Below are 27,967 nucleotides of genomic sequence, written 5' to 3' on the forward strand. Positions count from 1 at the left end.
TTTTTACTATATTATGACTCGTATCACCTTGACCAGAAATGGGATAATGCCTTTAAAATCTACAATTAATGGAATCTTATGATTTCTTCTCGGTCGATGATAGTAAATAATATTTTGCTCTTGTGGACAGATTCTTAATGTAATGGGTCAATATTTCTAATTTTAAGAGATTTTTTACTATATTATAACTTGTATCAACGTGACAGATGTGGGATAATGCCTTAAAAATCTACAAGTAATGGAATCTTAAGATTTCTTCTCGGTTGATGATAGTAAATAGTATTTCACACTTGTGGACAGAATCTAAATGTAATGGGTCAATATTTCTATTTTTAAGAGATTTTTGACTATTTTATGACTCATATCACCTTGACCAGAAGTGGGATAATGCCTTTAAAATCTACAAGTAATGGAATCTTAAGATTTCTTGTCAGTTGATGATAGTAAATAACATTTCAAACCTATGAACAAAGGTCTTAATGTAATGGGTCAATATTTCTAATTTTAAGAGATTTTTGACTATTTTATGACTCATATCACCTTGACCAGAAGTGGGATAATGCCTTTAAAATCTACAATTAATGGAATCTTAAGATTTCTTGTCGGTTGATGATAGTAAATAATATTTCACACTTATGAGCAGAATCTTAATGTAATGGGTCAATATTTCTAATTTTAAGAGATTTTTTTACTATATTATAACTTGTATCAACGTGACAGATGTGGGATAATGCCTTAAAAATCTAGAGGTAATGGAATCTTAAGATTTCTTGTCGATTGATGATAGTAAATAACATTTCAAACCTATGAACAAAGGTCTTAATGTAATGGGTCAATATTTCTAATTTTAAGAGATTTTTTACTATATTATGACTCGTATCACATTGACCAGAAATGGGATAATGCCTTTAAAATCTACAATTAATGGAATCTTATGATTTCTTCTCGGTTGATGATAGTAAATAATATTTTGCTCTTGTGGACAGAATCTTAATGTAATGGGTGAATATTTCTAATTTTAAGAGATTTTTTACTATATTATAACTTGTATCAACGTGACAGATGTGGGATAATGCCTTAAAAATCTACAAGTAATGGAATCTTAAGATTTCTTCTCGGTTGATGATAGTAAATAGTATTTCACACTTGTGGACAGAAGCTAAATGTAATGTGTCAATATTTCTATTTTTAAGAGATTTTTGACTATTTTATGACTCATATCACCTTGACCAGAAGTGGGATAATGCCTTTAAAATCTACAATTAATGGAATCTAAAGATTTCTTGTCGGTTGATGATAGTAAATAACATTTCAAACCTATGAACAAAGGTCTTAATGTAATGGGTCAATATTTCTAATTTTAAGAGATTTTTGACTATTTTATAACTTGTATCAACGTGACAGAAGTGGGATAATGCCTTTAAAATCTACAATTAATGGAATCTTAAGATTTCTTGTCGGTTGATGATAGTAAATAATATTTCAGACCTATGAACAAAAGTCTAAATGTAATGGGTCAATATTTCTAATTTTAAGAGATTTTTACTATATCATGACTCGTATCACCTTGACCAGAAATGGGATAATGCCTTTAAAATCTACAATTAATGGAATCTTAAGATTTCTTCTCGGTTGATGATATTAAATAACATTTCACACTTGTGGACAGAATCTTAATGTAATAGGACAATATTTCTAATTTTAAGAGATTTTTGACTATTTTATGACTCATATCACCTTGACCAGAAGTGGGATAATGCCTTTAAAATCTACAATTGAAGGAGTCTTAAGATTTCTTGTTGGTTGATGATAGTAAATAATATTTCACACTTGTGGACTGAATCTTAATGTAATAGGACAATATTTCTAATTATAAGAGATTTTTTACTATACCATGACTCATATCACCTTGACCAGAAGTGGGATAATGCCTTTAAAATCTACATTTAATGGAATCTTAAGATTTCTTGTCGGTTGATGATAGTAAATAAAGTTTCACACTTGTGGGCTGAATCTTAATGTAATAGGACAATATTTCTAATTTTAAGAGATTTTTGACTATATTATGACTCATATCACCTTGACCAGAAGTGGGATAATGCTTAAAATCTACATTTAATGGAATCTTAAGATTTCTTGTCGGTTGATGATAGTAAATAATATTTCGCACTTATTAGCAGAATCTTAATGTAATGGGTCAATGCTGCTATTTATAAGAGACCTTTTACTATATTATCACTCATGTCCCTTTGACCAGAAATGGGATAGCCCTTTCACATGTACAAATAATGGAATACTTGTAGCTGATTTTTATTAATTATCGATTAGATATTTACCCTTGTATTACTGTAATTAAGCCGTGCAGAAGCGTCATATCACATTTAAAATTTATTAACTGTTGAATATTTATAATTATTTTTAGCTTTTGAAAGTGATTAGGACCACAAACTTAGCAAATATTGAGGGAGGTCATGATTGTTACTTTTCTAGGGAATATTATACCAATAAGTGTGTTACACAAGGAGTGTCAGAATTCAGAAATTCTTGTATTTACCCAGTGAGGGTGAAGGTAATACATGGATTCTTACATGAGTTTTGTAAAACAGAATATGTACTGTGTTTATCCACGTTTATCCATGTAATGCCAATCGTCAAGCACAGGTACTATCTTATTCCGTGTATTTTACCTTCCGCTGTCTGGGGTGCGATTGGTTAGCCTATTGGTCAAAGGGTTCACTCGTCACCGTCGAAGGCTCGGGTTCGATTCCCTTCATGTGTTCAATGAGTAAACCCTATTTCTGGTGTCCCGTGCCATGATACTCCAGGAATGCTGCTAAAAGGTCTCTATTTACAGACCGCCGTCATATAGCTGGAATATTGCTCAGTGCGGCGTTAAACAACCAACCAACCAACCATCGATTGTCGCCTAACATGACAAGCGAAGCGATGGGTATATTTTAAGCAATGCCCAACATAGACATACACAATGCACTGTCCATGGATCATCATGATTTTAGGATAGATATATAAATATATTATTTCGACTTGCTTCAATATATCTTTCCTTTATTTCAAATTGAAGCTGCCTGGTTCCTAAAACACTATGGAGTAACTCTATACTCCTTTCTGTTAGGTCTGGTTTACCGGTGCATGCATGCGTGCATGAGGAGTCATATCCGTCTTACCGCTTATATCTGTTAGTTCTACATTTATATTTATACATTTATTATAAATTTTCACACCAAACTTCTGAACTTGCATTACCTGCATCATGTATATGTGATAGGGTTAAGTTAAGGAGGTATTTGAGGTTACCACTAACTTGTATATGTGGGTAGAATGCCATTCTGAAACAATCGTCAATATCAAGCTTGGATACTTCTTAGCATGTTTCAAAGCTTACATTGGTCTGCATCTACAGCATTCTGAAGTAGGTAAAATATAATACATCCGATACAAACCCTCTATCGTTATCTATCGTTCTGAGTGATGTATGGTTTATATCCGATATACATACTCCCCCGCGTCTTTCATTTATAATGATGTATATAACATGTCTGATATACAACACCCCGCGTTTCATTCTGAGTAATGTATATTTTATGTCCGATGTACCTGTGTACTTCCCCGTAACTTTGTAAAGAAGAATTATAAAACACTTTCATCTTGTGTAATTTTCGCCTCAATCTTCTGGCAAACCATATACAATTAACCCATCGAACTAATTAAAAGAAGTGGAAAGAGCTTGTCTAAATACAGAGGCAAGTGAAATAATTGTTTTGAAATTATATAAATATGATTTCTCACATCTACTCATGTGTGAATTACAAGGATTCCATTCAGCACAGTTACATTAAATAAATTAATGAGGATACATGTTTTGCATTTCTATTCAGATCGTGGGATTGGAGGAGACCGCACGTTAAATTGGCCCACAAACAACAGAATACGGAAAATTGTTTACAGTTACAAACAAAACAAAATCTAAATGGAATGCATAATGTGTCGGGGCTCTTTTATTTAACGGCCACAATCTGAAATATTTCATAAACCCCTAGAGTTACCGCTTTTACTTTTGTAATATGGCCGATTCCATTACATTCTATACACTATTGTGACCACAATGTGATGTAGAAACACATCCTTGATTTCAATTATTGATCTAATTATAACATAATTTGTTAAAAGAAATATCGCACAGACACTGTGACATTTGTGCATAAATGTGAATTGCCGCACAGAAAGGCGTGTGAATATTTGTCAAGTACAAAATAACAAAATAATAATAATAACTAAAGATGTTTCCAATTTATAGTGAAGAATTTAATGTGCGTTATTTATTTGGAATGGGACATGGAAATATACAAAAGATCATATTCAGTACGGTCCCCCCAAAAATATAAACTAAATCATACTCCGCATATATATCGCCATGTGTTTTAGAGCTAACCGAAAGCATTACCGCAGTAAATGGGGTTTTGCGAAATTGTGGACTGTTTATCCCAGTTCTGGTCGTATCCCAGTTCTGGTCGCTACAGACGCTCACTCTTCTCCCTGTAGGCGAGAAAGTAAGACTGGCGAGCAATGGCTTGCAACGAGAGTGTCGACTTCGAAACCTGATTGGAAGAGCTAGGTTTCAGCGATAGCTCTATCTCGAAATTCCTGGCGGAAGATGGCACAGCGAAAACGTCTTGAGAAAGTGTTTGCAGACATGAAATCCCCTTGTCATGACCAGCAACAACAGCAGCAGCTGCTGCCACACTAAAGACCTAGCGTCAAACCCCGAACTGAACCAGCTACTAGAATCTATCGGGTCGGCATCTTTCATACACACGATAAAGCGAGCAACGATGTTACAAAACAACTACGGCTAAGTCAGGTGAGAAACAATACTTTATACATAACTTTATTACCCGGCCTAAATGGGAAGTCAAAGATAACGAAGAGACTTTTGCTTTATCAGAGTGTAGTAGCCAACTTGTCATAAAGAGAGGAAATAGTTAATTAAGGCCAGAAGAAATCTCAATGTCACAGTGGATCTCGGCGAACGCAAGAATATTATCTCGACTACTTGGAGAAGGGCGTTTAGACTCTCAGGGACTGTGTGAATACCTTGAGTACACAGCCTGTATCGGCGACTATTCACAGTCCCACACCGTATCATCTAATGACATTTGACCATATTCACAGGAAAACACAGGCAGAACAAGGAAAACGTTGGTGTCATATATAGATTTCCATAGAGTATTCTACTATCTGGAAAAGCGGGACATGGGACGGAAAAATGTACAATCAGGCAAACAAAACTCACAGGGAAAGTAAACAGTTTGATTAAATTTCCAAAATTCAGGAAGGTGTAAATTTCAGAACTCCAAATATATGCACGTATGTTTTCAGTGCCACGGCCCTAACCCCAAGTTTCAGCATAACGATTCCCATCAGCGATCGGGAAACTATCAGAACCTTCTCCAGAACAGTGTCACCTAGGTCTACAGCACAACCCCCTAAGTGAGCGTATTCATGCGTGAGACAGGGAGACCTTGATAGAAAAGTTTAGATGGCATTAAACATGGCTTCAGGGTTATAGATAGAAACGTTCAGCTTAAAGACGGGTATTCTGAAAATTCGAAATCGGCGCTTACTCCTGAAACTCGCGATAAAGTTGAAAGTCGACTGAAGTGTGATAAGGGTTAAGTGGTAAATAATGAGTAAAGCTATATTTAGGTTTAACTTTATAAGCACAACACAGCTGATCCGCTGCTCGGGTCACGATCCGCACGTGTTTCTGCTACCGGGAGGGCACTGCGCCTCACCCATGACGCTCAGTCTTCTCCCTGCAGGCGTGCAAGTAAGACTCACACCCTCCCTCCCAGGGAGTTTTAAATTATTGTTTCATGTTGTACATTTTAGTTAGGGAGCTATTTTTACATTGTTTTAACATATAAACAATTTATTGTCAATTAAATATTGACATATTCCTCAACGTGGTTGTTTGCCTTTTCTTGATAAGAGTTAATTCAGAAGATGTAATTTATGAATTATAAAATGCTGGTTGTGGTAATTTCTTTTGGTGGCAAAATGCACATTTGTGTGTCAAAAAAAAGTTAAACAAATGAATGGCTCTTAACAGGACAGTTGCACATTGCAATACCCATTTCATTAACAAAATCACAGTGCTGACAATAAACATAGAATAGAACAAAGAATTAGAAAAAAATGTTTAAGTCGGGTTTGGCCCAAAATGTGTCAAAAATAGGAAATAATCGCTAAATTTTCTTTTTTAAATAATTACATAACTAAAGATAATGTAACCTCTATATTGACAATCATGTTGTGTGATATCTCAAAATCTGCCTCAATGCTTTAGTTTATAAAAAACCCACAGTTATGTCTTGACGGTTAATATATTTTACGCATACACATCCAAATATTCCCCGGGGGAAATGATGCGAAGCAGAGAAGAGCTTACGTATTCTCGATGCCCAACGTTCTGCAGGCTGACATCATTCAGCAATATCTCGTGCAGCAGTGTTGCATGACCAGCATTAACAGTCTGAATGAAAGGCCTCTGTTCGCCTTTACACACACGGGTGTTATGTTCTACATCACACAGCACTTTGTATGTGAACGACTGCAATGAATTATTGTCAGTTCACAAGATACGAGACGTATTGAAACCGAATCTGACAAAATACAGGCTTCTCCAGACATTGCAGTGTTACAACAACGAATAAACAGATAATACTACCTTCATGTTCAGTGTCGTTGTATTGTATAGGTGTGAACAGGTTATAGCGGTACATGAATCATTAGTTTTTGAATTTACAAACTGACTGATGTTACACATTGACTGTAACATTCACATGGAAAAGAGTTAAGCACCCAACGTGATAATGCATTAAAACATGCTGTGGAGTACCTTCTACAGCCAGGACGACCTCCTATATGATGTCACGGCGTGAAGAAGGGACAAGGCTTCGATTAGGACAACGATACCATTTGCAACGGATCATGATACGACAATGGCTACGCAAACGACGTCTGTCAACCAGAACCCCGAGGAACTGCTTGCATATCCCCCGTGAATATATTATCATATAATGGATTCCATATGATATATCGTATTTGGAGAGCTATGTCTTTCACTAATTGGTCGATTGACATATGCATTAGCTTGAGGTTCAAATTTCCAAATTTTAAGTGATTCAGTTATGAACTTTTACTTCTACTTCAATTTATATTTCAAGTGAGGATGTGATCGAGTTCAAGGAACAAATCACGTCACAGCACACTAACAGTGCAATGTGACATAACCTTCCAACGGCGAGGGTCATTATCTACACTCGTACAAAATAAAAACTTTTTGTTAAAAGTTACGTTTTATATGGTGGCCGAGAGGGGACATCTCTTTCTCGCTTTCTCGCTTTATCGCTCGATTGCTTTCTCGCAGTTAAGCAATATCCGCTCTTGACCTCTATAGGGGCCGCATGTGATTTCTGCTGCAATTGGGAGGGAATGTTGAACTTTTCTCACTATTTACTTAAAACATAATTGAACTGTACAAACATAGTTAATTTTAAAACAATCCACAGGTTTTTGCATAAAATGTAATTGATTGATTTATGGCCCTTTTCAGTTGTATGAATGTGGCAGATCATGGCAATACGCTCTAAATTAAATACGCTCATGTTAAAATCTAAATATATTCTTTTCAAAAGAAGTTAAGGAGACTATGGTTCTTTAGTCATGGCTGATTGTTTTGCAAAAATACAATCTTATAATTCTGGGTGTTCTATAACTTATTTTCGGTAGTATATGATGTTACAGTGTGTCATACTGTTGTCCGTAAATATTCTTTTTGACATTTGATGTACGTTTAACTTGAATTGTGTTTCTTGTCTTGTGCATATCTACAAATATATGAACTTGCATATAGTAATTTGATAAACACCGCTGTGAGTGAGTGAGTGAGTGAGAATGGTTTCACGACGCTTTTGACAATAATCCAGTAATATCACGGGGAACACCAGAAATGGGCTTCACATATTGTACCAATGTGGGAAATCGAAATGGGTCTTCGGCTTGACGACCAGAAGCTTTAACCACAAGGCTACCCCACTGCCCCCATTCGCTGTGCCGTTACAACAGTTGATATGTGTACTTTTATAAACTACACATATGGAGAGACATAATAATGCATTACTATGATTACCTATAACATATATTAAATCAGCTATCATTGTAATATTTTATGTATATCTTAAGTATAGTTTTGTCAAAATAATGTTTGTATGTGTGTGTGTTTGTGTGTGTGTCCGCCTCTTTGTCTGCATAAAAATGTAGTAGATAACTACATAACTCACATCAGAACGCACAGTTGTTAACCATACAGTTTAAATGCATAGGAAATTGTTACATAAATATATATATTCCTGCCTGAGCCTATTCTATAATCGGATGTCTGGTCTCTCCTGGCGGGAAAGTTCAACTTTATTTTACAAGCACATTTTTATTGTCCAAGGAATGGTGTTACGGCTTAATGACGCTCTCGAAAGTCGTACATGTGACTTAAGGGAGAGACATAAACTGACGTCCAAAAGAAACTTTACCAACTGAAAATATCAATTTCAGACAAAGTATCATTTTTTTCGATGAAGTCCATCTAAAACACATAATCTAAATACAACAATAGTGTATGCAGAAAATGTTAATCGTCTGTTACATGTTTGTGAGATAACACGCGAAAATATGAAAAACACGTGCACCACGGACGACTGCAAATGCACGTGCGGGTAAGGCTATAAAACGATTGCAACCGCAAGTCAGACATCCACAGTGATAAAAATAACACAAAAGAAATGCCCCGACTCACAGTCGAACAACGTGAACGAGCCTTGGGTATGGTACAGATGGGAGCCACCCACGCCCATATTGCACGAATCATCAGTTGCTCCCGTGTTGCCGTTACCAACTTGATGCAACGTTACAGACAGACAGGGCGGACCGCTGACAGGCCAAGAACAGGCAGACCCAGGGTGACCACGTCCAATGATGACCGGTACTTGCGTACCTTACACCTCCGAAATCGCTTCCTGACAGTGACGTCATCGGCGACTGTGCCATAGGTCACAGGGTTAGTCAACAAACAGTGGCCAGGAGACTCAGGGCTCATGGAATCAGGGCTTTTAGACCATACAGAGGACAACTATTGACAGCGCAACATCGTCGTCTGCGATTGAGATGGGCCCGGACTGTACGACGTTGGCAACGACGTGACTGGCAGAGGGTTGTCTTCACTGACGAAAATCGATTCTGTATGTTTAGGGCTGATGGGAGACAACGTGTTTGCCGCCGAAGGGGTGAACGAACTGCGGCGTGTTGCGTGCAGGAGGTCGAACCATATGATGGAGGGAGTGTCGTGGTGTGGGGAGGGATCTGTGGGCAGGAGAGGACACCGCAGGTCATCGTTGACGGAAACTTGACAGCTCAGCGTTACATGGATAACATTCTTCGTCCAGTTGTCCTACCATTTCTCCAAGAGTAGCCACGTGGTGTCATTTATCAGCATGACAACGCTAGAGCTCACACAGCCAGAATTGTCACTAACTTCCTCGCAGCCAACAACGTCAACGTCCTATCGTGGCCTGCACGCTCACCCGACATGTCCCCCATAGAACACCTCTGGGACTTGATGGATCATCGTGTTCGACAACGACCACACTCTCCAGCCAACCGGCAAGAACTGATCTTGGCCCTCCAAGAAGAATGGCGTCAAATCCCACGTGACCTCATCAGCCGACTGACTTTTTCTGTGCGTCGAAGAGTTTTTGCGTGTATTGAGGCATTTGGAGGTCACACAGGCTACTAATGATTTGTTATTGAACGTGAGCGAGTGTTTATGTACTCTGCCTATTGTCCGTGATTCTGAAAGCTCGAGTTTTGTACCACACGCAACTTTGGGGTGACGTCATTTTCGGTCGCGGTATGATTGTCATTTTCAGTGTTGATTATGTTGATATATTGATCTTCTCAATGCACTTTACTTCATGCATGTATGTTTTGTTGTTTTTGAGCAAGAGTGATTTCAAACTCTGGTAAAGTTTCGTTTGGACGTCAGTTTATATCTAATCCATCTGTGTACATGTATAACTTTTGTTTGGGGTATTATGAACAAAATGAAAATATGAACAGTGTCTATCTGTATTCTGTGAATCTTGCGTATTTACTTCACTACAAGAAAATATACTAGCTAAACGAGAAAAAAATTATGTGTGCATTTGTAACATATCTATCTACTACAAGATGTTTAAAAAATCTAGTCATAAGAGGCAAAATAGTGGTGAGAATTACAGAAATGGATCACTAAATATCAGCAAAAACTGTTTTAATGTACGGCATTATGGGAATTATCGCTTTCTCACTTTCCCGCTCTATCGCTTTCATGCTTTATCGCTTTATCGCTCTATGGCTTTATCGCTCTTTCTCTTTATCGCTTTCTCGCTCTATCGGTTTCTCGCTTTATCGCTTTATTGCTCTATCGCTTTATCGCTTTTCTCTAATGATTAACCATAGTCATATAAAAGAAACGGGTGTTCTTTAACTTCTTTTGAATAGTATGTACTGTAAATCTTGAATATTAACGTTAGAGTTAGTTATAACTGCAAAAAATAAGAGTAGACTTAATTAATTATACTTTGCATTTATGTCTCAGAAATGACTGTTGATATGATGGCCTCACTGCACACTTTGAATAGCGGAAATCCCAACTTGTATATAAAACCAATCAACCATCTGTTTCCACATTGCGGTTGCTGAGAACAATATGTCATCCAAAAACTAGAAATGACATATGGGCATCCGGTAGTATTACATTGCTTGGGTGAGGACTTCCACTTTGATGACATCTACTCCGCAAACAGAATAAACATTGATATAACGTGGTTTTTAGGAAAAAAATATTGTTTTTTAGGAAGTACGTACTACTACTATTTGTAATGATAACTTGTCCTGGGGGCGGGGGATCCAATAAAACTTCTAAATAGGGCCATAAAGCAATCAAATTATTTTTTAAGCAGAAATAGGTAGATTGTTATAAAAGCACCCATATCTGTACTGTTAAATTATCTTTAAGTAGATATTGAGAAAATTTCAATATTCTGTCCATATGTATAATTTGCCATGTGACTGGAAATATCTCAGCTCTCTTTTATGATTAAAACCCCTCCCCCACTGAGGTCAGGTTCAAAAGTTCATTAATGTTATTTTACATATATACTTTCTATCGTAAAGAAAACCATATAGTGGCCAATAGGTAATATTGCTATACCGTGAGAAAGCGATAGAGCGATAAAGCAAGAAAGCGATAAAGCGAGAAAGCGATAGAGCGAGAAAGCGATAGAGCGAGAAAGCGATGTCCCCTCTCAGCCACCATAGTTTTAATATATGAACACACGTATCACAATATTTAGGCAGTGAATGCCAATACATATCGTACTGTTACATGTATTATGATCGTCTCAAATGTCTTAGTTCTTATAAAAATGCATTGTTTTTACTTTATGACTGAGAGTGCTATTATCATAATGTTAAACACATTTTCTTTCTGGTTTCTTTTGACACAGGTAGGAATATGTTTCCTCGGAGGCCCATATCAGTTGAAGCAATAGGTGAAGGAGACTCGTAGCTATTTGTGTTTGCTTGTTGTTTAACGACGCACACATCACTATTCCAGCTATATTACGGCGGTCGGTAAATAATCGAGTCTGGACCAGTCAATCCAGTGATTGACATTATTGGCAACGATCCACGCAATTAGGATACGATGACATGCATCAACCAAGTCAGCGAGCCTGATCCCCGATCCCGTTAGTCGCCTCTTACGACAAGCATAGTCGACGTTTATGGCAAGCATGTGTTGCTGAAGACTTATTCTACCCCGGTTTCTTCAGAGGTCGACTCGTAGCTGTTGGGGTAATTGTGCATTCAGATGCAAACAGAATATAAAATGCTCCTGACATGAAGTGGCTTAACATTCTAAGAATTATATCAGTGATAGTCATTTCAGTTTTGGAATCAATAGTATCTGTTGTACTAAAAACAGTTTCGTTTACTGAAACAAATATAAAAATATCAACCAAATCGGAATTTCGAATGGTATAAGGAATTTTGATCTTTTGAATAATTCTTGGAATAGCCTTACTTACATGTAAGTAGGCACGTACGTACGATCAAATTGTGTTAACAAATTTCGAATTACAAGTCTGTGCATTGTTTAAAGCTTTTTCAATCATGTGTGCATAACTGTCTGCTATTCTCTTTTCATTGTATCTGCACAGAAAAACGATTGAGTCATAACTTTTAACGATTGGTGAGTAAGAAGTCATGAATCGAAATGAGCTAAATTAACCAAAGTTTGCTTTTACAGTGAGTGAGTGAGTATGGTTTTACGCCGCTTTTAGCAATATTCCAGCAATATCACGGCGGGGGACACCAGAAATGGGCTTCACACATTGTACCCATGTCGGGAATCGAACTCGGGTCTTCGGCGTGAAAAGCGAACGCTTTAACCACTAGGGTACCCGACCGCCCCTACTTCTACAGATCATGCACGGATATTGCAATGTCAACGTCCTTGATAAATAAGATAGAAATTTCAATCCCTTGAGATCCTTATAGTGAGTGAGTGAATTAGTATGGTTTTACACTGCTTTTAGTAATATCCCAGCAATATCACGGCAGGGGACACCAGAAATGGGCTTCACACATTGTACCGATATCGGGAATCGAACCCGGGTCTTCGGCGTGCATCTTCCCGAGGCAAGTGAGTTAACTGACTATAAAAGTCCAGCTTCCACCCTTGCCGAACTAGGCTGGTATTATGGAGTTACACTTTGGCTGGACTAACGAGTCTATGCATTGTCCAATCAAAATCGCGCACCGAAATCGAAATCCGGTTCGTAGAGTGTCATGCAGATTTTGGTCGACTGCAGGATTTGCAAAGCATGTGCATCGCTAACTCGTTGTCAACAGATATTTTCTAAATCTTTTCTTGTTTTTAATCAATGTGCTCACGTGATTTGATGCACTTCGCGATGTAAGACTCGTTTTATCACAATATAGATCTTGATTATCGATCAGATCGTCCTGACTGGGTGCCACCGTTTTGTTTGAAACAAATGCAAGTAATACGAGAGGTTGAATCTGATTGGTCAATAGGAGAGGCATAGAAAGGACATAACTCGTAATAGCCACGGGTGGCGCTACGATCGAGCCCAGGAATTCCAGCCTAGTTCGGCAAGGGTTGAAACTAGACTTTTAAAGTCAGTTAACGCTCTTGCCTCGGGAAGATGTCGGCGTGACGAGCGAATGTTTTAACCACTAGGCTACCCGACCGCCCCGAGGTCCTTATAACTGCATTGTAACGTATGTAGTAAATATTTTAGGAACCACAGATTGTCGTTTTATAACTTTGCTATTCGCTATTTTATGAAATATTCTCTTCGAGCTGACGCGGTTTCTTTGAGACTAATTGTGAAATAATTTGAGTGTGTCCAAAATTCATGGAGAAAATGTCTGACACATGTCCTATGAAAACTACTTACATTATACTCATATGTACCGTATACGTAGACTATATTAAAAACCGTCAAGCATGAACTTACCCCCTGCAAATGTAGTGAACCCACAGGCCAACAACACAACTGTATGCCAAACATCCATTTCAACGGACACAGTGAGGGGTTACCGGCTATTTTACTTTGTTTTTCCTCCTCAGTGCTGTTGATACCTCCTCATATGACGAAACTCTTCTTAATATTGAACTCGATGTACATGTACAACTAAGGCATCTACCCCAGGCACAGGTCCCACAGGACTCTCTGGTCTGTGTAGGTTGTGTTCATCACTGACTCCCGCATGTGTCGTAATTATGATGTAACAATGCACAGTTAGGCTTCAGCGAGGTCCCAATACATGACTCTTGCCAACTCACACAAAAGTCCGTGTTGACAATGTAGCTACATCTGAAATGCGAACCTGTGTTTGTTAGACCAGGAAGTAGTATCCACAGTTCACCGCACCTTCGATAAACGATCTAAATATAGTCTCTGCTTTAATACCCACGTCACCTTAACATTACAAGCATGTTTTAAGGGGGTGACAATTATTACAACATAAGACGTCCTGTAGATAGTCATAGGAATTGATATATTACATGCATTACGTGCTCATGATTGCCAGGCGTACACTGCATATTTACCGTGCTTCAAGTTACAGTGTCTATGCAGTGCTGTTTACATACTCCCTGACAGATCGGCTGTGTTTCATAGTTAGATTACTCTTCAATACAAAACTACTTCCTTGTCTGGCAAAACACAGAGTGAACAGTGTGTGACCTAAATGTGTACATGATGTTTCATACTTTATGAAATATAAAGGTTAACCATCCTCCAGTGTACACTGTATCGACTGACTGGGATAAACAAGGAATTGTTCAGCAAGTATTTATGGATTGATAAAAGCTGTAATAACAAAAGATGTTCACGGAGAACGCCATCTTTCTATACTATCCAACAATCTAGGATTATAAGTATAACCGACTTATTACTGAAATCAGTTGGTGTTGAAATTTCGTTGGCGGCGAGTGAATGGGTTCTCAGCTACTCCCTGCCTTGTGTTTGGTGTGTGTTATAACAGGACAAACCAGAGGTGAGTAGATCAGAAACAGTTTGTACTGATGGTGAGTGCATGAGCAAGGTAATCATGTAACTAAGGGAGACAACTCGTAGATGTCTTGTTAAAAAAAACACTACTAAAATCACACTAAATATGTTAAATATGTTAACACAAATACTATGTTCCAAAACCTTATATCACCCCTGTGTTATTTAAGAAACATGTAGAAACGCACAATCAGTTCTAGTCTTTCACAAACGTCTGTTTTTAAAAAGAAAAATATATTACAACTGTTAAGTGTCATTAATGTTTGTCACGATATAACATTTTCTTCCATATAGAGCTGGTTGAACAACATTCACTCACTCATTATACAAATCAACCAGCAATACTTTTTAAAGTATTTTAACAGGTTCTCTTTAAAAAGAAAAAAAAAATGTTTTTCTCTCTTAATTATGACATTTATATGAATCAATTGCTGCCAGGTGCTTCAACATGTAACAACACGACAGAAGCCATCGTTTTTAGGGAAGTGTGCAGAAGATGTAATCAACCCCACCGCTTTCAACACATTCCTGTCAGGACGTATCAATATCACGAATTTAACCAACACAATGTAACACTCAGGATCAGCGCGCAACAAGACAATGGCTCTGTGTGGTGGTGTGCGGGTCCCACGAACGGGGGTAGGAGCAACAACCTAACTATAGGTGAGTAGGAGACAAATGTAGGAGAAAATCCTTGAAAGTGAAACACGGTGAACCAGCAAATGCCATGAGTGTAATTATACTACATGTGATTCGGAGGTCAGTGAGTGAGTATGGTGTTACCCCGTTTTTAGCGACATTCCCGCAAAATCACAGCGGGGACACCAGAAATGGGCTTCACACGTTGTAGGCGAGGGCTTGAACCACCAGATTACCCCATCGCCTTTTCTCACAAAGACATGCACATATACTTATCACATACATTAAACATATTTATAATTAGTTTTCCAATATATGTGTGTGTGCATCTCTCTCTCTCTCTCTCTCTCTCTCTCTCTCTCTCTCTGTGCATATGTGGGTATGTTGTTGAATTCACAAACAAACAAGTCAATGAATAGTTCAAACGTTGTTTTATGGTATTCCCAAAATCTTGTAAATATTCAGAACACATTAATAAACACAGTACATAAACAAACAATGTTGCTGAAGCCCTTTCACACACATTTAACCAAATTAGGCAAATGCGACCATTTAACGAAAATAACATATTCTGATGTCACATTTCTCTTGCCAGATGTAGTAAATGCAGAAGCAAGTACTGCAGCATCACCCGTCATATCAATGACTACAATTTCAAGTCATGGAGCATCTCCGACAGCGTCAAGTGAAAGTAGAACTTCTGTCAGCAAAGGTAATGCTGTTGTAAAACATGATAATTGAAAGAGTCTACTTATTAACTTGGCAATTTAACATTGCTCTATAATTGGTTGACTAACTGGCAGTATCCAATGTAAATGATGATCAGTTTTCTCATATTTAACTAATCACTTTCACTGACGCAGGCTTGTTTTGTTTTTTACTAACGGTAGAGTAACTGTGCACATTGCAGGTCACACCTGAGCAGTTTGGTCTATTTAAGGAGATACTTACAAATTGTGGTTTGATATACACCACAGCCAGAAGGTATTTTATTTCATTCAGCAACAATCCAACGTCAAGCAGATAATGGTGAAACAGAACGGGACATTATTTACATCCTGGCCGTGAGACATCGCATTTGAGGGTTACAATATATATAAGCAATGTGAATACTAGTATATACAAGATTGTCAATAGACATTGTGTTTAATAGTTACTGAACGACAGTGAACGCATCCAGAGGACTTAAATTGTTTAAAAATATTCCAGCTATACGACGGCTGTCTGCAAAAAATAAGTCAGGACAGACAATGAAGTGATTAACATCATGAGCATCGATCCACGCAATTGGGATACGATGACATGCATCAGTCAAGTTCATTTGGATGATGAGTGAAGTATGGTGACAGATATCGAATACGTTCGTTACAGAATAAGAAGTTATACATATAGAGGAATTCGTCTCCAATATGCCTTTGATTACGGAGTAAACAGTGTCTTTCATACATTGTTACTTTTCTCCATCTGCCAGTTTCTTCTGGAAGCTGATAATTTGATAACTAGATATTTAACTTCCACCTGTGGACGCGTGAGCAGGGTGCTCGTTCATTGATGGATAAATATGAAGACAAAATCGACAAATTACTTGATAAAGTTGATCACTTAAGTGAAGAATATCGTTAAGAGAAAGAAAATCCTTAATATTTTTTGACACCAATTGTGGGAACGGGTTGGCCTAAAAGCTTTTACCAATCTCCGGCAAAATGTGGATATTCTTCCCTCTATTAAATTTCCTGTTAAATATCATAAGCATTCTATTCATTCCAAAACTTTCTTCACGCAGCATGTTTATATTGCTGTTATGTCCCTAATTAAATCAATCAATAAATGCAATTGTCTATTGCAAAAGAAACGCAGGTGGTTTTAAGCAAATAAGTTACAAACACGGAACCATTAATTGATACGAGTTTTTAGCATGTAGTGAAGCCTAATGGTGTTATCAATATGTTTGGTTGCATTTTGGAAGCCACGAGTAAAAGCGCAACATAAAAAAAGAATCGCCAAAACGCACTATTTTAATGAATATGTGGGTATCATGCACCCATTTCTCGCGAAATCAAAAATGCACAAACTGTCACGAACTGTAGTGGGTATAAAACTGTGGCCGATTCTTGGACCTACCGCTCCTTGGTCAAGAATCCCACGCCTAACTCAAATTCAGAGAAACCAGGCTATCGGACGTTTGGAAGCGGGAGAGTCTGTTCAAGATGTTGCCCGTCATTTCAACGTTAACATAACCACAATTTACCGTCTCCTGCATCGATACAATGCTACACAGACCACAGATGACCTTCCTCGTAGCGGTCGTCCTAGGGTCACCAAACCTCGACAAGATCGGCCGATCACCCGTCAACACCAGCGACATCCGTTCCTAACTGCAAGTGAAACTGCTCGACAGACCATAGGAACACATAATCGACACATTAGCCGGGACACTGTGATCCTACGTCTCCGTTCCAACAACCTCAGATGTCGCCGACCAGCACGTCGTCCTGTTCTCTAACCACGGCATCGACAAGCACGACTTCAGTGAGCACAGGATCATCACAATCGGCGTCATCGTGAGTGGAGGCGTGTCATCTTCTCTGATGAAAGTCGCTTTTGTGTCTCCCATGCAGACGAAAGAGTCAGAATTTAGCGGCGTCGAGGTGATCGTTTCGATGACAGAAACGTTGTGGAAAGGGATCCATGGGGTGGACTTAGCGTCATGATATGGGCAGGGATTGGACTTAATGCGAGACTTGGACCCATGTGTTTTCTGAATGTTGGTCAAGGTCGGGGACACGGCGTCACTGCACAGCGGTATATCGACCAAGTGATCAGACCCCACGTTGTTCCATTTTTTGCACAACATCAACAACACAGTTTCCAGCAGGACAACGCTCGTCCCCATGTTGCCAGAGGTACCATGGCCTTTCTGCAACAACACAACATCCGTGTTCTACCATTGCCAGCCCTCGGTCCTGATCTGAACCCAATCGAACACTCGCTAGATGAGGTTCAAAGGCGTCTGCACAATGTGCGCCCAGTCCCTACAACTGCCGATGAACTACGCAAAGCTGCTCTGGATGTGTGCAGGAGGATCCCTAGGGCTTTCACAAATCGTCTGATCCACTCAATGTACAAGAGATGTGTGGCAGTGATCAATGCTAATGGTGGTCACACCAGGTATTGACTGGCATTTTTTGTATTGACCCGAAACTGTGTAAGCCCTTAACATTTGAAACAAACAATTATGTCATCTGCCTTTTAATCCATTAAACTTCAGACTTTTGTCAGTCTTTTCCTATCAGTATTTCTTGTCTTTACTGTTGAAAATAAATAACATGTATACTGCATACTCGACTTGCGTTTCTTTTGTGCGTGAGTATATATTACATATCTCATCGCAATCCAGGGAAAGTCAATGGTCACCAAAATAACCACAATATAATTGGCAAGAACAAAAATAAGTTTTTGCTAGCAAAATGTGAAGAAGCAATTGTCCTGTCTGAAATCGTTTATGAAGTTGATAATTACGTGCTTCAATCCAATTATTAATTAAGTAGTACTATTTTAGATTTACTCTTGTTTTGTTTGACGCCACACTACAAGCAAGTCAGCGCGCCTGTCAAACTGATGCCGTTTGTCGCCTCTTACGACAAGCATAGTCACCTTTAACACCATGCACTTGTAGATCGTGCACAGATATCGTGATGTCAACGTCCGTCATAAATAAGATAGACATTTTAATCCTACTTGAGGTCCTTATAGCTTCATCGTAAGGTATGTATTAAACATTTTAGAAACCACAAATTGTCGTTTTATAATTAACATTCGCTATTCTTAAGAATTTTTTGTCCTTTCGAGCTGACGCGGTTTCTTGAATCTAATTGAGAATTCATTCGAGCATTTCCAAAAGACATGGGGTTGATTGGTTGGTTTATTGTTTAACGCCACACTCAGCAATATTCCAGCTATATGACGGCGGTCTGTAAATAATCGAGTCTGTACAAGACAATCCAGTAATTAATATCATGACCATCGATCCACGCAATGTGGGATCGATGACATGCATCAACCAAGTCAGCGAGCCTGACCACCCGATCCCGTTAGTCGCCTTTTACGAAAAGCATAGTCACCTTTTACGACAAGCATTGGTTGCTGAAGACCTATATTACCCCGGAATCTTCACGATTCAAAAGTAATGGAGAAAAGTCTGAGACATGTCCCATTAAAACTACTTAGATTAGTCTCATATGCACCGTAGAACATGTTACAAACAATCAGTCATCACTACAAACACGAAAACGTCGTTTTTGTCCGTATATGGTCATTGGACGGGAAAACGACGTTTTTTGGACGCTTTCAAACCATCGTTTTTCCGTCCAAATAACGGCGTTATTTTACTTAGTTTTTCCGCCGCACTGAAATTGATACCTCCTCGTATGACTCAACGCAATCAGTGGTTGATATTATGCACAACGACCCACGCCATTGGGAAACGTTGACACAATCAACCAAGTCTCCTGGCCTGACCACCCAATCCATTAAGTTGCCTCTTACGACCAGCACATGTTGATGGGAATCTATTCTAATTAAACATAAATCTACAAAAAACTACATAAGGAAAATAATAATAATTCTCCCTTTCTTTGCTCTGAAATCTAACTGTTTATGAATGCGTTTAACGTCCTATTCTGTTCACATGTCTGTTTTGAGATGGGTAAGTTTAAGCTTATTTCTGGGATTTTGAGGGATAGTTTAGCTGCTTTATCGGCGTTTTCATTACCGTATATTCCTACGTGGGCGGGTATCCACAAGAAGGTTATTTGTTTGCCTGCTTTTGTTAGGTCGTTGGAGCTTATAAGTATTTGATTTATTAATTTAGGTCGGTTTTTGGTATTTTTGTTTTGGAGGGCTTGTTGTCCACTTAGGGAGTCAGTAAGTATTAGGATTTTTTGGTGGTTTTTGGATTCTTGATTGTGGAGGGCTGAGGCCATGCCCATTAGTTCTGCCGTGAATATTGATTGGTTATTTGGGAGTCGGAAGGATTGTGTGGTTTTAGTTGGTTGTGTGGTATGGACTCCGAAACCTGTGTGTTTGGAGGTCGGATCTGAGGATCCGTCCGTGTAAATGTGACACCAATTTGGCCAATTTTTGTGTATGTATGCTAGTGTGGTAGTTTTAGCTATGTTTGGGTCGGTTTGTTTATTTATTTGGCTAGCTAGTGTTGTGTCTATTTTGGGTATTTTAAGTTTAGGGTTGAAGATATTTGATTGTTTGCAGTTTTGTTTAAGATTTTTAATTTGGTGTTCATTGAGGTAGTTTGTTATTCTTTGGGATATTGGGGTAAGTAAGGGGTGTTTACGAGCTAGAGCTTGGTTTTTAGGGCTGATGTTTTGGTTAAGTTTTGGATGAGAGGGTTTGATTGGGACGCGGCCCAGAAATTTAAGCTTAGCTGTTCCCTGCGTAGACTTAGTGGCATTTCTCCTGTTAAAGCCTGAAGTGAGGTGTAGGAGGTGCCATGTTGGGTGCGTGTAATGAGTTTGAGAGCCTGATATTGTATTGAGTCAATTTTTTTAGATAGAGAGTTGTTTAGGGTGTTGTATAAGGCGCAGCCGTAGTCTAGTTTTGATCTAATTAGGGATATGTAGAGAGAGAGGAGAGTATCTTTGGAGGCTCCCCAGTTAGAGCCAGTTAGGCATCTTAGGGTGTTTAGGTCTTTACTGCATTTAGTTGTTAGGTTTTGGATGTGAGCATCCCAGGTGAGATGTTCATCGAAAATAAGTCCTAAGAATTTGGTTTGTCTTTGAAATTTGATTGTTTGATTGTTTAGCTGGAGGATTGGGGAGGCGGGTTTCATGTTTTTATGTTTGAATACTATTCCTGTTGTTTTTTTCTGAGTTAAGGGAGAAGCCCCATTTGTCAGCCCATTGTTGTATTTTATTAAGAGATTTTTGGAGTAGATTTTTGGCCATTTTCATGCTTTTAGTGCGGATCCAGATGGCTCCATCATCCGCGAATTTTGATGTGTTTACTTTAGGGGATAGACCCTCGAATAGATCGTTTATCATTATATTGAAGAGGGTGGGGCTGAGGATACTGCCCTGTGGAGTGCCATTTTCTAGGGGACATTGGTCCGATAGAGTTTGGTCTATACCCACGGTTATTTTACGATTGTTTAAGAAGTCCTGGATGTAGTTTATTATCTGACCTTTGAGTCCTATTTTTTTAAGTTTTTGTATTAGCCCATCGTGCCATACCATGTCGAAAGCTTTAGAGAAGTCTAAGAAGATGCCTGTGGTATATTGTTTATTTAGTTGTCCTGTCTTAATATCTTGTTCTAGTCGGGCGAGGTTATCTAGGGTTGAGCGGCCAGGAGTGAAACCGCTTTGATCTGGGTTTATGATGTTATTTTGGGTTAAGTAATATTGTAATCTATTTTTAGCCATTGATTCCATTACTTTACATAAGTTTGAAGTTAGGGGTATTGGTCTATATGAGTTAGCTTGATTAGCTGGTTTATTAGGTTTAGGGATTGGTATGACTAGGGCCTGTTTCCAGGGAGTAGGAACCTGTCCGTTTAGGTAGATGAGATTGTATAGTTTGAGTAGTGCCTGGAGTAGTTTTAGGGGGAGTTTTTTAATTATTTGGTAAGAGGTTAGGTCTAATCCTGGGGCTGTGCCCTTTTTCCTGTTTTGGATTACGTAGAGGAGCTCCTCCATTGTGTAGGGTTGATTTATTTCTAGATTGTTATTGTTTGGTTCTTTTGTGGGTTTGTTTTCTGTTTTAAGTTTATCTTGGAATTTTTGGCTGAAGTTGCTGTTACTGCTAACGGCCGAAAAGTGGTTGGCGAGATTATTTGCTTTTTGGGCGGGGTTGGTTGAGTTGTTAATGTTAGGGTTTTTTTTATGTCGTTTTAAGCCTCTAATGGCGTGGATTTTGCGCCAGACCGTTCTGGCATCTGTACGGTTATTTATACCTTCGCAGAATTTTTTCCAGTCTCTACTTTTGGCTATTTGGACTAGTTTTTGAACCTGGTGGTTTAGTTCGTGGGCTATGTTTAAATATTTGTAGTCGCGTTTTCCTTTATTGAAGGCTGATTTACGTTTTCGTCTAGTCTGTTCTATTTCCTCATTCCACCATGGTACCGTCGGTTTGCCTGTCTTAGATGTTATGAAGGGGATGGAGGTTTTGGCTGCGTTTATTATATAGTCTGTTAGGTTTTTACAATAGGTTTCTGGATCATTATTTTCTATTTTGTTTAAGTTAGCTTCGTTGCAGATATCTTGGAATTGGTCCCAGTTAGCTTTATTGTAATGGAATTTTGGTTCTTGGTTTTCTGTTTGGATTGGTACGTTTGTATTTCCTATGGTTATGTTTATGGGGAAGTGGTTGCTACCTAGCGGGACGTCGTGCACTTCCCATTGAGTGCTTTGGGCTAGATCTGCGGTGCATATGGTTAGGTCGATAGCCGACATTTTTTTGTTTATCTTATCGTACCTCGTGGGTTGGTTGCTATTAAGGAATACTAGGTCGTTTGTTTCTATCCATTCGGAGATTAATTTGCCATGATTATCTATTTTATCATCTATGCTCCATGTAGGATGGTGAGCGTTAAAGTCTCCTAGGAATATAGTAGATTTATCGCTTATTTTGAGTAGTTTGTTTAGATCCTCAGGTTGGACTTTTTGTTCCGCCCAGTGGTAAATATTTATGATGTTTATGTTTCGGTTATTTAATGTGATTTTAATGCCGTTGGCTTCTAGGTTTGGCGTGTCTATTTTTATTTCTTCGTAATTTATATCTTCCCTGATAAATATGATTAGTCCTCCTGCGGCTCTTCTTGTTTTCGGTTTAGCTCTGTCAGTTCTAACTGAGTTGTAGTTAGGTAGTGTGAATTTCGATTTTTTTGAGAATTTGGTTTCCTGTATACAAGTAATGTGAGGGCCTTTATTTAGTTTAAATTTAGTTTTTAGTTCATGACCGTGGGAGGTGAGTCCGTTGGCGTTCCACTGAAAAATATTTAGTCCTTCCATTATTGGTTTCGGGTGATTGGTGATTTAGTTTTTATTTTTTATTTTATTCATTGAGTTCTTTTAGATGGAGGTTAAAGAGGAAGATCGGTTAATTTTAGATTGAAAGCTACTTTGTGGAAGGATTCCATACTAGCTTTTGGTGAGTTTTGACTATGCATATATGCTGGGAGTAAGGTGAGGTTATTTAGGTTTGGGGTGTTGGCTGGTTGGGAAGTTTGGTTTGTTTTAGTTGGAGTAGTGTCTATTGTTTCCTCAGTAGTGGAGAAATCTTCGTCATGGGTTGGATTAGGTTTAGCTGGTTGAGTTTCCATGGGGGAGGCATGTGATGTGGAGGATTGTGAAGGTGTTGGCGGGATGGGTGTAGCTGATGTTTTCTTAGTGTTTGTGTTTTGTTGTTGTGCTTGCTTGTGGGAGAGCGTTGTTGCCATATGGGCTGTAGGGTGCTTGGATGAGGGTCGTGTTGTGGTGGTCATTTTGAGGTTTGTTTTGCACGCGGGGTTTGATGTTTTGGGAGGGTTCGTGGTTGGTTGAGTGGCTGCTTGTGTGTGTTAGGTGGGTGCGGTTTCTCGGTAGGGGTCCCAGACAGAGCTGTCGGTTATGGGTGTGGTGTTTGTTTGTGGGATGGTGTTTGGGTGTGGTGTAGGGAGGAGTGGTTTAGATGCAGGTGTAGCAAATTTTCGTGTTTGGATTTTAGCCGTTTCTATGTTTGTGTGTTTGTTGGCCTGCTGGGTGAGTGTGTGTCTGTGTGGGCATTGGTTTGAAAGTGAGGTGTGTTGGGTGGATTTGCAGTGGATGCACCAGGGTGTGCATGTGCCTGGGCAGTCTGTTTGTGCGCATTTTTTACATTTAGTTTTAGGGTATGTGCATTGGGAAGCAGTGTGGTTGTATTTGAGGCACTTTGAACATTGCTTAACCTGCTTTATATAGGGTTTGACTTCTAAGTTGGTGTGGGCTCTGAAGGATATGTGTTTGGGGGCTTCAGGGAATTTAGCGGTTTTTTTAAAGTTGATTATGACAATGGAGGTTGGGACCAGTTGTTTCCCTTGGGTTAACCCTAATTACGCCTCGTGTATATTGTTGCCAATTAGGTGTTTGTTTGATTACCGTGACGTGGAATATTTGAAATATTTTATTTGCTGCGTTGTAAGATTCTCGGTTAGGAAAGATTATCTGGTATCCTTTGTTGGCTTTTTTAATATTGTTGTAATTTATTTTTTGTCTTTTGAACCAAAGTCCTATTTTGTCTGCCGAAAGTTCTAGGGAGAGAGTGGTGCCTGAGCCTGCTGAGAAGAAGTAGAGGGCGAAGGTGGTGAGGAAGGCGGCCGGGGAGGGTGTTGGCGATGGAGGTGGAGTGGATGTGTCGAGTTTGCGTTTTTTGGTGTTTTGTGGTGGCGAGTTAGCTGGTTTGGTTGGGGTGGTGTATGTCGTGTTTTCGCCATACTCGGTCGGGACGATGTTTTCGAGTGACCTCCCAGAAGTGTTGTGCGCTTCCGCGGGCGTGGGTGAGTAAGGAGCTGGAATGTCTGCGAGTGTGGCGTTGCGGGTGTCAGTCATATTGTTTGGGTGTTGTGTTGGAGAGCGTGTGTTGTGGTGAGCGGTGGTGGAGTGTTTTGGGGAGGTGAGTTGGTTTGTTGTTTTTACTTGGTGAGTTGTGTTTAGGAGGCGGAGGAGGTTGCGGTGGTTATTTGTTGTTGGTTTTAGTAGGAGGGTTTGGGAAATGGATTATTTATTGAAGATTAAGTTTGATTCTGGAAAGCTGGGATAAGGTGAGACAAGTGGAAAGCGGGGATTAAGAGATATTTAGTCGAAGGAGCGGAGGTATGTGAGTGGTAGGCTTGGGTGGTGAGTAGGAAAGAGCGAGCGTTGTGTTTAGGAGAAGGGGGGGTTAGGTGTTTTTTGTTTTTAGGAGTTGGGTCAAAGGGTGTGTTTGAGTGGTGGGCGTGGGTAGTGAGTAGAAATGAGTGCGAGCTGTGTTAGGGAGATTGGGTAGGATAAGGTGTTGGTTATTTAGTGTTGTTGTTTTTTAAGGATTTAGGGGTTTTATGATTAATTCGGTGAGAGTGATTTTAAGAGTATGTGAATAAGGATAACGTTATAATTACCGATGATGGAGTTTCCTTGGCTGGCTATCAGGCAATGCTCTGTGCTGGCTTGGGAAGTGTTGCTCGCTGGGAGTACAAACTGCAACTGATTGTCTGGCCAAGACTCGTTTATTTACAAACCGCTGTCCTGTAGCTGGAACACTGCTAGGTTCGGCGTTAAACAACAAACAAACAAACGGTGAGAGTGATTGTAAGAGTATGTGAATAAGGCTGAAAGGATGACGTGATAATTACCGATGTTGGAGTTCTCCTTGGCTGGCTATCAGGCAATGCTCTGTGCTGGCTTGGGAGGTGTTGCTCGCTTGGGGTACAAACTGCAACTGGTGCGGATGCCTTGAATAGCCTGATATACATGTATGTACACGTAGGAGGCAATGTTTATACAGTAGGGTAGATATACTGGAGTAGCGAAGCCTGCTGTGTACACACAAGGGCAGTGATGATGACCATGGGTGAAGTCAGTGCCATGATACAAAGGATGAAGCCAGTAATGTAAACAACGGGATTATGGCTGATTGGGGTCTTTGATGAGTTGATGGTACGCCAGGGGTATGTAATAGCCTTGGTCACGGTTAATTGAGGGTTGAAGTCTTTTGATGTTGATGGCTTCTTGTAGTTTCCTGATCTTGAAGTCTTTGAGGTTGGTGGCGAGGGTTGTGACTCTCTCCCACTGGATGTTGTGGCTTGGGTTGTCACGGATGTGGTCTGATAGTACTGATAGTGGTTTGTATCATGGCATTGACTTCACCCATGGTCATCATCACTGCCCTTGTGTGTACACAGCAGGCTTCGCTACTCCAGTATATCTACCCTACTGTATAAACATTGCCTCCTACGTGTACATATACTTGCTTACTGCACTCTGTAAATCACTTGCTTGATAACGGTGTTAGAACCTACACCGAAACGTCGCTCTTAATTGTAATAAAGAAGTTGTTCATCCATAAATTCTTATCCTTACTTAGTACGCCAACTTCTAAATGCCTATCAAAGAAGTTGCTTGTACTAGTCCGGACTGATGCCGATTTATAGTGCTAGCTCACTGAGATACCATGCCGCAGTTTAACATGAATGACCCACTCAGACACAGTATACTGACTCAGAGCCGACCAGTCCTTGTTTAAGCCCCTTAATGCCGAGCGCCAGACAGGGTAACAACAAGTACCATCTTTTAACGTCTTTTGGTATGACGCGGTCGGGGATCTAAAACCTGGACCTTCCGCTCTTCGGGTGGACGCTCTACCACTAGACAACGGAGGCGGTCTCACATAAGAAGAGGTAATAAGTAATCAATCAACTTATGGCTATTATCAGTGCAATGTGGTTCTGGACACGGTTCTCTTCTGTAAAGACGCACAGGAATTTGCCAATGGTAGTTACGAGATTGAAATGGCTATTGTCAATTGGTAGACGTCATTGTTGTTGTAATGTAGACACCATTGTTGTTGTAATATAGACACCATTGTTGTTGTTGTAATGTAGACGCCATTGTTGTTGTAATGTAGACACCATTGTTGTTGTTGTAATGTAGACACCTTTGTTGTTGTAATGTAGACGCCATTGTTGTTGTAATGTAGACACCATTGTTGTTGTAATGTAGACACCATTGTTGTTGTAATATAGACACCATTGTTGTTGCTGTAATGTAGACGCCATTGTTGTTGTAATGTAGACACCATTGTTGTTGTAATATAGACACCATTGTTGTTGTTGTAATGTAGACGCCATTGTTGTTGTAATGTAGACACCATTGTTGTTGTAATATAGACACCATTGTTGTTGTTGTAATGTAGACACCATTGTTGTTGTAATGTAGACGCCATTGTTGTTGTAATGTAGACGCCATTGTTGTTGAATTGTAGACGCCATTGTTGTTGTAATGTAGACGCCATTGTTGTTGTAATGTAGACACCATTGTTGTTGTAATATAGACACCATTGTTGTTGTAATGTAGACGCCATTGTTGTAATGTAGACACCATTGATGTTGTAATGTAGACAACATTGTTGTTGTAATGTAGACACCATTGTTGTTGTAATATAGACGCCATTGTTGTTGTTGTAATGTAGACACCATTGTTGTTGTAATATAGACACCATTGTTGTTGTTGTAATGTAGACGTCATTGTTGTTGTAATGTAGAGACCATTGTTGTTGTAATATAGACACCATTGTTGTTGTTGTAATGTAGACGCCATTGTTGTTGTAATGTAGACACCATTGTTGTTGTAATATAGACACCATTGTTGTTGTTGTTGTAATGTAGACGCCATTGTTGTTGTAATGTAGACACCATTGTTGTTGTAATATACACACCGTTGTTGTTGTTGTAATGTAGACGCCATTGTTGTTGTAATGTAGACACCAATTGTTGTTGTAATATAGACACCATTGTTGTTGTAATGTAGACACCAGTGTTGTTGTAATGTAGACGCCATTGTTGTTGTAATGTAGACGCCATTGTTGTTGTAATACAGGCACCATTG

General features: G+C 39.2%; 1 pseudogene; it reads right to left on the reverse strand.

Moving 5' to 3' along the window:
• The window catches only part of LOC139458372 (uncharacterized protein C11orf24-like), a 141,107-nt pseudogene that overhangs the window by 31,505 nt on the left and 81,635 nt on the right, over positions 1 to 27,967 (reverse strand).

The sequence above is a fragment of the Haliotis cracherodii genome, unplaced genomic scaffold, assembly GCF_022045235.1.
Source record: "Haliotis cracherodii isolate W230 unplaced genomic scaffold, xgHalCrac1.p SCAF_12, whole genome shotgun sequence".
Lineage (NCBI taxonomy): Eukaryota > Metazoa > Mollusca > Gastropoda > Lepetellida > Haliotidae > Haliotis > Haliotis cracherodii.